At 50.4% G+C, this 8,942-nt stretch overlaps 1 long non-coding RNA gene across 3 annotated transcripts; it reads left to right on the top strand.

Annotated features, from left to right (window-relative positions):
* The first annotated feature begins 629 nt into the window (after nt 1-629).
* LOC127305224 (uncharacterized) lies at nt 630-8,566 on the top strand. 3 transcript variants are annotated; one of them, XR_011756203.1, is made up of 9 exons: nt 630-1,502; nt 1,574-2,001; nt 2,112-2,191; nt 2,700-2,785; nt 4,118-5,876; nt 5,948-6,375; nt 6,486-6,580; nt 7,074-7,159; nt 8,489-8,566. It is a non-coding gene; the product is annotated as an uncharacterized lncRNA (long non-coding RNA). The 3 variants fall into 3 exon arrangements; XR_011756202.1 differs by having other exon boundaries at nt 2,112-2,206; nt 6,486-6,565; XR_011756201.1 differs by having other exon boundaries at nt 631-1,502; nt 2,112-2,206.
* Nucleotides 8,567-8,942: the final 376 nt, after the last annotated feature.

Genomic DNA, 8,942 nt, shown 5'->3' with positions numbered 1-8,942 from the left:
TGCCGTGGGTGATCACTGCCGACTTGAGGGGAAGATGGAGCCTCCCACCTCGGAGAGGATCCTTTCTCCTTCCGCGAGAGCAACTGGCTCGACGGACTCGCACGTGGCCTTCAGGAGGCACTTGCGCGCCTCTGTGGATAGAACGTGGTGCGCATCCTTGCGTCGCGCTACGCACACCTTGTGAGGCGTGATGCTGCGGGAGTGCCCATGGAGCTGCAGCCGCACCCAGAGTTGAGGCACCATGCTGAGCACCTGGACTTCATGCTCTACTAGACTCAGAGGGACCTCGACGCCACTCGCGCTTACGCGAACCAGACCCATGCTCACATCACTGAGCAGGGTGAGGCGATCAAGCTACTCAACAACGACCGCAAGAGTCTTCGCCAGCAGCGTGCCAAGAAGGACGCTACGATTCGGCGCCTTCGCGCCAAGATAGCGTCACTCGAGGCCACTGTCAAGGCCCAGGAGGATCAGATTCGTGAGCTGGAGGATGACAACGGAGGCATCGACATTCAGGGAGGAGACGCCTTCCTGAGCGACGACAATGACTTTGAGGAGGATGAGAACACCGAGGAGGAGGACTACGAGTTCCTGGAGGCAGGACCTGTAGCGGCCCAGGAAAATATCCCTATTAGATTTTCTTGTTCCTTTTCTTTTATGCATAGTCATGTGCATCATGCATCATATCACCTTGCATGTTTTGTAAAACCCTAAAAAATTATTTTGTGCTACCCTAATATGTTTTGTAAAATCTTTTGCTTGTCATCTATTCTCTACCCCTATTTTACTATCTCCCTAAACCTTCTCTCTTATCTGAAAATTCTTCAATGGACGTGGCCTACCTTGGTCTGTTTCATTCTTTTCTAGTGGACATTCTTTGGTTCAGCTCTAGCCTAATCTAACCGGAGCAGCCAACCCAGCCAAGCAGCAACCCGACCTGGCCCCTTTTATTTCAGCCCAAAGCCCACCGAACCATGCTCGCTTCCTCCCGTCGCTGTCTTCTTCGTACGGCAGCAAATCCGGACCTCCACGTCGCCATGAAACGTGATGGGACGGCCACCATGCATCGCACCTCCTCCATATAAAATCGTCCCTTGCTCCTCCCCTGCAACCCTAGTCCCATTCCCTTCCACCCCGCCGCCACTTTTCTTCCTCGTCTCTTTTCTCCCGGTCGCTTCCTTCCTCGCGTGAGCCGCAGGCCACAGTTCGCCAACCTCTTGCTCGTCTCGGCCGTCGCCTTTTCGAACACCCGCGGCCGCCGCTCGTCTGCACCTCCGTTCGCGTACGTCCGCGCGTTCCCGGACCTAGCTGCACAAGCACGCCGACCACGACGTCGTTTCTGTCCGTCTCCTCCCCATCCTCGACGTGCCCATCAACGCCAAGGTCACCACTTTCTGCTCCGGCCGGCCGCCCGTCAAGTTCTCCGGCGCTGCTCTGCATCGACTTCGCCCGCGCAACCTTGACCCTCTATGGTGCATCTCCGTTTCTTTCTCGTCGCCAGGGTGAGCGCTCATGAACTTCGAACCATCTGTGTTTTTCTTTCCGCGCGTCATCGTATCTCTGTTCCGTCCAGCTCCCAAGGCCGATTTGGGCTGCATCAAGTTCTCGCGCGACAGCGCCGCCTTGCTCTGCATGGTCTCCGTCCGCTCCGTTCCAGCCCACCCCGATGCCGCTCTTCGTCGACTGCGCCAGGGAGCGTCCGCGCCTCGGCCAAGCCTGCGTCTGGGCCTTCTCCATCCTCGTCCGAGCGCGCCAGCACATGTCCTGCTTCGAATCCTGCTCGAGCACGTCTTCGTCGCAGCACCTACGTCCCGGTCTCCTCCGTCAAGGCGTCGAGAAGCTGCTCCCGCGGCTCAGCCAGCGCCGCGCTGCGTCGCCTGCATCTCCGATGCCTTCGTGCATGGCCAAACCTCCGGCTTGGAAACCATCAACAGCAGCACGTCGCCATCTTTCACGTGATCCAATCAGCAGCCTAGTTGGTCGCTGCCTTGTTTAACAAACGTGAGATCCTGAGTTCAATTCGCTACAGGCACAAGCCAATCCTTTTTCTTTCTTTTTTCGTCTCGCTGACATGTGGACCTCTGGTTCCGTTTGTCATTGTCCCTGGCTAGGATTCCTTGGGTGAGACACCAGTGCCATGCAGCAGTCTATCTTCCAGTCAGCATCCCTGGCCCGCGTGTCAGCGTCTGCGGTTAGCTCCTGCTCGGTACAAAACCGTTTTCCCTTTTCCTGTTTTTCTGAAAATTGCAGAAAATGTCTATATGTTGCATAAATCATATCTTTTAAACCGTAACTCGAAATACAAAGTATTTTATATGAAAATTGATCATAAAAATGTGTTGAACATGAATATGACATCCATGCTTGCTGTTGCATCATGCATCATATAATTCCGTGCTAGTTTGCATTACCACCTAATATGTAACATATGGAATATGTGGGATACTATATAAATGTTGTCCCGGTTCCATTTAACTTTGATGTAGCTCACCCCTGCCATGTTTGCTATGCTAATCCACCCTTAAATTTGACGATAGAAAATGCAACTCCAACCTAATTTATGTGTCCGGGGTTTCGACTCCGATTAATTTGGATAAGTTGCATCGCCGGATCATGTTTGCCATGCCATGCATATCATATCATGATCATGCAGATTCTTTTGCCGTAGTAGTAAGATGTGCATCTGTTGCTTGTTGTAGCGCTTTGATTCTTCCCGGATAGGATCACGAAGTGGTGTGGTGAGATACGCCAAGTTCTCCGGATGTCCCTCGGCAAGCTTTAACAGGCAAGCATTTTCCCCTATACTTCTGCCTCTGCAGAAGTCGCTCACCTATTTTATTTTGCCTTCTCCCTCATGCTATCCTTAAGTTGCGTTCTTGTCACGTGTCCCTTCCACTTGTTACCTCAAGCAGCCTATATTGCCTCCACCAACCACCTACAGCTATTGTTTGGTTATCGGGCCTGCCTTGCGAGTCGTAGTGCATGCTAGTGCTGTTATATCTCGTGACCGTTACCGCTATCTTATCGGTTATCTGTTGGGAATCATGACACATGCTACATGGTTATATCTGTTGAGGGAATCATGGTTACTTGTTAATAGTTGATAGCGGAGGCATCGGTGGGTCAGTTGCTCGTTTTATGACGGCTCACTTGTGTTTCCTTAAAACCTAGGACCCCGAGTTCTTGTTATCTGTTCCGAGACTGAGCGCTCTAACCACACGTGGGTATGCTTCTGGGTCTCCCCTCGACCACTGCCGGAATCTACAGCTTTGTCCAGTGGCCACAACTAGTTCGTAATGTTTTACCATTTGTTGTTGCGTGCATGCCAGCCTGTTACTTATTTACTTTGGGAAGCCCCTGGGTGCCATGTATCCCTTGTTTCTGGTATGCACGTATAGGTCGCGGAGCCGCTGCAAAGTGGTTTATCGCCCCAGTGTGTGTTTAAACCACCTAGTACGCTGTCGCAAACAGCTAGGTCCGCTTCGGAGATACGGCCGGACTTCGATACGGGTTTAACTTAGTTAGGTGGCTTCCTGGACATTGTTGTCGTGAAGGAGAGTGCGAGTCGTGATGCTCCACCTTTTTGCCATTGCCTTTGGAGTTGATCGTGCGTGTGGGCACATTTGGGCACCCCTGCAGGGTTAAATCTTATCGATAAGCCGTGTCCGCGGTTATGGACGACTTGGAGTTGTATGACTCGACCATAGACAACTTACACCTGCTGTTTCAATCATAATAACCTGTGTAGTAAGCTAGCACAACTCTAATAATAAATGGTTAAAACTTGACAACCGTGTGAGTGCCCTTGTAAGTACTTCCTTGCGAGGGGGGAACGCATCGGCTGTGTTTTGTTTGCAGAGTATAGAACTGCTAGCTTATGCGCTCTCTCATCTTCTCTGATTAGGCGACTGTTGTAGAGTGTCTCTATAGGTTTTTAGTGCTTGCGCGCTGCCGCTTAACCCCACCATATTGCCTATGACGTTCCTCTTGCGTCCTCTAAGTCCCCTGCGTGCCTCAAGTACAAAGGACGACTGGTTGACGAATGCTTATACGTCTTGAAGTCTTGTTAAGTACGAACCCGTACTTATTGCTGCTTCTACGGGATATAACCGGGCAGGTATGAAGATATGTTCGATGAAGACGACGCTAGCAAGGTTACCCTTCCGGCTTGGCCTGGGCAGGGTTATGGACGCCACTGATTATCTACAGGACTCTTAGTCCAAATTTGTATCTTGTCCGTACTCGGATGTATTTGATCTTCTGTATGATTTGGATCTTTGTATGTATCTATTTGTATCTTGACTCGTTGGAGTCGTTGTTGTAATATATATGTATCTTGTGGGCTCTATTGTAATCCTGTTGTAATGTTACCTCTCGTGATTGATTCCACCCGCATCGCGTGCATGCTTCGGCGTGTACGAGGCGCTTGGTGGTGCGTCTCCTAAAATCGATATCGTGCGGATTTCGGCGGATTCGCTGGGATCCTCATGGTACCGGTTTTGGGGCGTCACAAGTTGGTATCAGAGCATCAGGTTGACGGTACCCCACTAGTCCAGCCTTTAGGATAACCTTGCCAATGGTCGTTGAGTTTAGAGTGTCAAAACTATTTTCTAAAATTCGTTGGATAGATCTGACTAGCTCTGTTTTTCTCCTTACCTCCATTCTTTCTCATCTTACCTATGCGAGTTTTTGATCTTCTCTCTTATCTGCTTCTCCGAGTCCTTGGTTCCGACGTGGGTTGGACTATCATTGTCTTATCCTAATAGGTCCGATCTTCGGAGGATCCCGACGGAAGCACATCATCAACATCGGAACAACGACTTCTTGTTAGTGGTGTCGACGAGGACAAGATGAAGCAAGAACTCTTGTTAGTGGTGTCGCGATGATATACACGGTGCATGAAGACCCGATAGTTTAACCAACTCCCCCTTATGTTGACGTGGAACCTCGGGGCGAGGTTCCTTGTTAGTGGTGTCGATTGTAGCGGCCCAGGAAAATATCCCTATTAGATTTTCTTGTTCCTTTTCTTTTATGCATAGTCATGTGCATCATGCATCATATCACCTTGCATGTTTTGTAAAACCCTAAAAAATTATTTTGTGCTACCCTAATATGTTTTGTAAAATCTTTTGCTTGTCATCTATTCTCTACCCCTATTTTACTATCTCCCTAAACCTTCTCTCTTATCTGAAAATTCTTCAATGGACGTGGCCTACCTTGGTCTGTTTCATTCTTTTCTAGTGGACATTCTTTGGTTCAGCTCTAGCCTAATCTAACCGGAGCAGCCAACCCAGCCAAGCAGCAACCCGACCTGGCCCCTTTTATTTCAGCCCAAAGCCCACCGAACCATGCTCGCTTCCTCCCGTCGCTGTCTTCTTCGTACGGCAGCAAATCCGGACCTCCACGTCGCCATGAAACGTGATGGGACGGCCACCATGCATCGCACCTCCTCCATATAAAATCGTCCCTTGCTCCTCCCCTGCAACCCTAGTCCCATTCCCTTCCACCCCGCCGCCACTTTTCTTCCTCGTCTCTTTTCTCCCGGTCGCTTCCTTCCTCGCGTGAGCCGCAGGCCACAGTTCGCCAACCTCTTGCTCGTCTCGGCCGTCGCCTTTTCGAACACCCGCGGCCGCCGCTCGTCTGCACCTCCGTTCGCGTACGTCCGCGCGTTCCCGGACCTAGCTGCACAAGCACGCCGACCACGACGTCGTTTCTGTCCGTCTCCTCCCCATCCTCGACGTGCCCATCAACGCCAAGGTCACCACTTTCTGCTCCGGCCGGCCGCCCGTCAAGTTCTCCGGCGCTGCTCTGCATCGACTTCGCCCGCGCAACCTTGACCCTCTATGGTGCATCTCCGTTTCTTTCTCGTCGCCAGGGTGAGCGCTCATGAACTTCGAACCATCTGTGTTTTTCTTTCCGCGCGTCATCGTATCTCTGTTCCGTCCAGCTCCCAAGGCCGATTTGGGCTGCATCAAGTTCTCGCGCGACAGCGCCGCCTTGCTCTGCATGGTCTCCGTCCGCTCCGTTCCAGCCCACCCCGATGCCGCTCTTCGTCGACTGCGCCAGGGAGCGTCCGCGCCTCGGCCAAGCCTGCGTCTGGGCCTTCTCCATCCTCGTCCGAGCGCGCCAGCACATGTCCTGCTTCGAATCCTGCTCGAGCACGTCTTCGTCGCAGCACCTACGTCCCGGTCTCCTCCGTCAAGGCGTCGAGAAGCTGCTCCCGCGGCTCAGCCAGCGCCGCGCTGCGTCGCCTGCATCTCCGATGCCTTCGTGCATGGCCAAACCTCCGGCTTGGAAACCATCAACAGCAGCACGTCGCCATCTTTCACGTGATCCAATCAGCAGCCTAGTTGGTCGCTGCCTTGTTTAACAAACGTGAGATCCTGAGTTCAATTCGCTACAGGCACAAGCCAATCCTTTTTCTTTCTTTTTTCGTCTCGCTGACATGTGGACCTCTGGTTCCGTTTGTCATTGTCCCTGGCTAGGATTCCTTGGGTGAGACACCAGTGCCATGCAGCAGTCTATCTTCCAGTCAGCATCCCTGGCCCGCGTGTCAGCGTCTGCGGTTAGCTCCTGCTCGGTACAAAACCGTTTTCCCTTTTCCTGTTTTTCTGAAAATTGCAGAAAATGTCTATATGTTGCATAAATCATATCTTTTAAACCGTAACTCGAAATACAAAGTATTTTATATGAAAATTGATCATAAAAATGTGTTGAACATGAATATGACATCCATGCTTGCTGTTGCATCATGCATCATATAATTCCGTGCTAGTTTGCATTACCACCTAATATGTAACATATGGAATATGTGGGATACTATATAAATGTTGTCCCGGTTCCATTTAACTTTGATGTAGCTCACCCCTGCCATGTTTGCTATGCTAATCCACCCTTAAATTTGACGATAGAAAATGCAACTCCAACCTAATTTATGTGTCCGGGGTTTCGACTCCGATTAATTTGGATAAGTTGCATCGCCGGATCATGTTTGCCATGCCATGCATATCATATCATGATCATGCAGATTCTTTTGCCGTAGTAGTAAGATGTGCATCTGTTGCTTGTTGTAGCGCTTTGATTCTTCCCGGATAGGATCACGAAGTGGTGTGGTGAGATACGCCAAGTTCTCCGGATGTCCCTCGGCAAGCTTTAACAGGCAAGCATTTTCCCCTATACTTCTGCCTCTGCGAGTCGCTCACCTATTTTATTTTGCCTTCTCCCTCATGCTATCCTTAAGTTGCGTTCTTGTCACGTGTCCCTTCCACTTGTTACCTCAAGCAGCCTATATTGCCTCCACCAACCACCTACAGCTATTGTTTGGTTATCGGGCCTGCCTTGCGAGTCGTAGTGCATGCTAGTGCTGTTATATCTCGTGACCGTTACCGCTATCTTATCGGTTATCTGTTGGGAATCATGACACATGCTACATGGTTATATCTGTTGAGGGAATCATGGTTACTTGTTAATAGTTGATAGCGGAGGCATCGGTGGGTCAGTTGCTCGTTTTATGACGGCTCACTTGTGTTTCCTTAAAACCTAGGACCCCGAGTTCTTGTTATCTGTTCCGAGACTGAGCGCTCTAACCACACGTGGGTATGCTTCTGGGTCTCCCCTCGACCACTGCCGGAATCTACAGCTTTGTCCAGTGGCCACAACTAGTTCGTAATGTTTTACCATTTGTTGTTGCGTGCATGCCAGCCTGTTACTTATTTACTTTGGGAAGCCCCGGGTGCCATGTATCCCTTGTTTCTGGTATGCACGTATAGGTCGCGGAGCCGCTGCAAAGTGGTTTATCGCCCCAGTGTGTGTTTAAACCACCTAGTACGCTGTCGCAAACAGCTAGGTCCGCTTCGGAGATACGGCCGGACTTCGATACGGGTTTAACTTAGTTAGGTGGCTTCCTGGACATTGTTGTCGTGAAGGAGAGTGCGAGTCGTGATGCTCCACCTTTTTGCCATTGCCTTTGGAGTTGATCGTGCGTGTGGGCACATTTGGGCACCCCTGCAGGGTTAAATCTTATCGATAAGCCGTGTCCGCGGTTATGGACGACTTGGAGTTGTATGACTCGACCATAGACAACTTACACCTGCTGTTTCAATCATAATAACCTGTGTAGTAAGCTAGCACAACTCTAATAATAAATGGTTAAAACTTGACAACCGTGTGAGTGCCCTTGTAAGTACTTCCTTGCGAGGGGGGAACGCATCGGCTGTGTTTTGTTTGCAGAGTATAGAACTGCTAGCTTATGCGCTCTCTCATCTTCTCTGATTAGGCGACTGTTGTAGAGTGTCTCTATAGGTTTTTAGTGCTTGCGCGCTGCCGCTTAACCCCACCATATTGCCTATGACGTTCCTCTTGCGTCCTCTAAGTCCCCTGCGTGCCTCAAGTACAAAGGACGACTGGTTGACGAATGCTTATACGTCTTGAAGTCTTGTTAAGTACGAACCCGTACTTATTGCTGCTTCTACGGGATATAACCGGGCAGGTATGAAGATATGTTCGATGAAGACGACGCTAGCAAGGTTACCCTTCCGGCTTGGCACAGGCGAGGTTATGGACGCCACTGATTATCTACAGGACTCTTAGTCCAAATTTGTATCTTGTCCGTACTCGGATGTATTTGATCTTCTGTATGATTTGGATCTTTGTATGTATCTATTTGTATCTTGACTCGTTGGAGTCGTTGTTGTAATATATATGTATCTTGTGGGCTCTATTGTAATCCTGTTGTAATGTTACCTCTCGTGATTGATTCCACCCGCATCGCGTGCATGCTTCGGCGTGTACGAGGCGCTTGGTGGTGCGTCTCCTAAAATCGATATCGTGCGGATTTCGGCGGATTCGCTGGGATCCTCATGGTACCGGTTTTGGGGCGTCACAGGACCCGACGACTACGTCCCGATCGATGTCGAGGATGAGGAGTAGTTGCACTAGTCTCA

Source organism: Lolium perenne, chromosome 1, assembly GCF_019359855.2.
Source record: "Lolium perenne isolate Kyuss_39 chromosome 1, Kyuss_2.0, whole genome shotgun sequence".
Classification (NCBI taxonomy): domain Eukaryota; kingdom Viridiplantae; phylum Streptophyta; class Magnoliopsida; order Poales; family Poaceae; genus Lolium; species Lolium perenne.
Note: the sequence above shows the minus strand (reverse complement) of the source record. Positions and strands in the feature narration are given on the sequence as shown.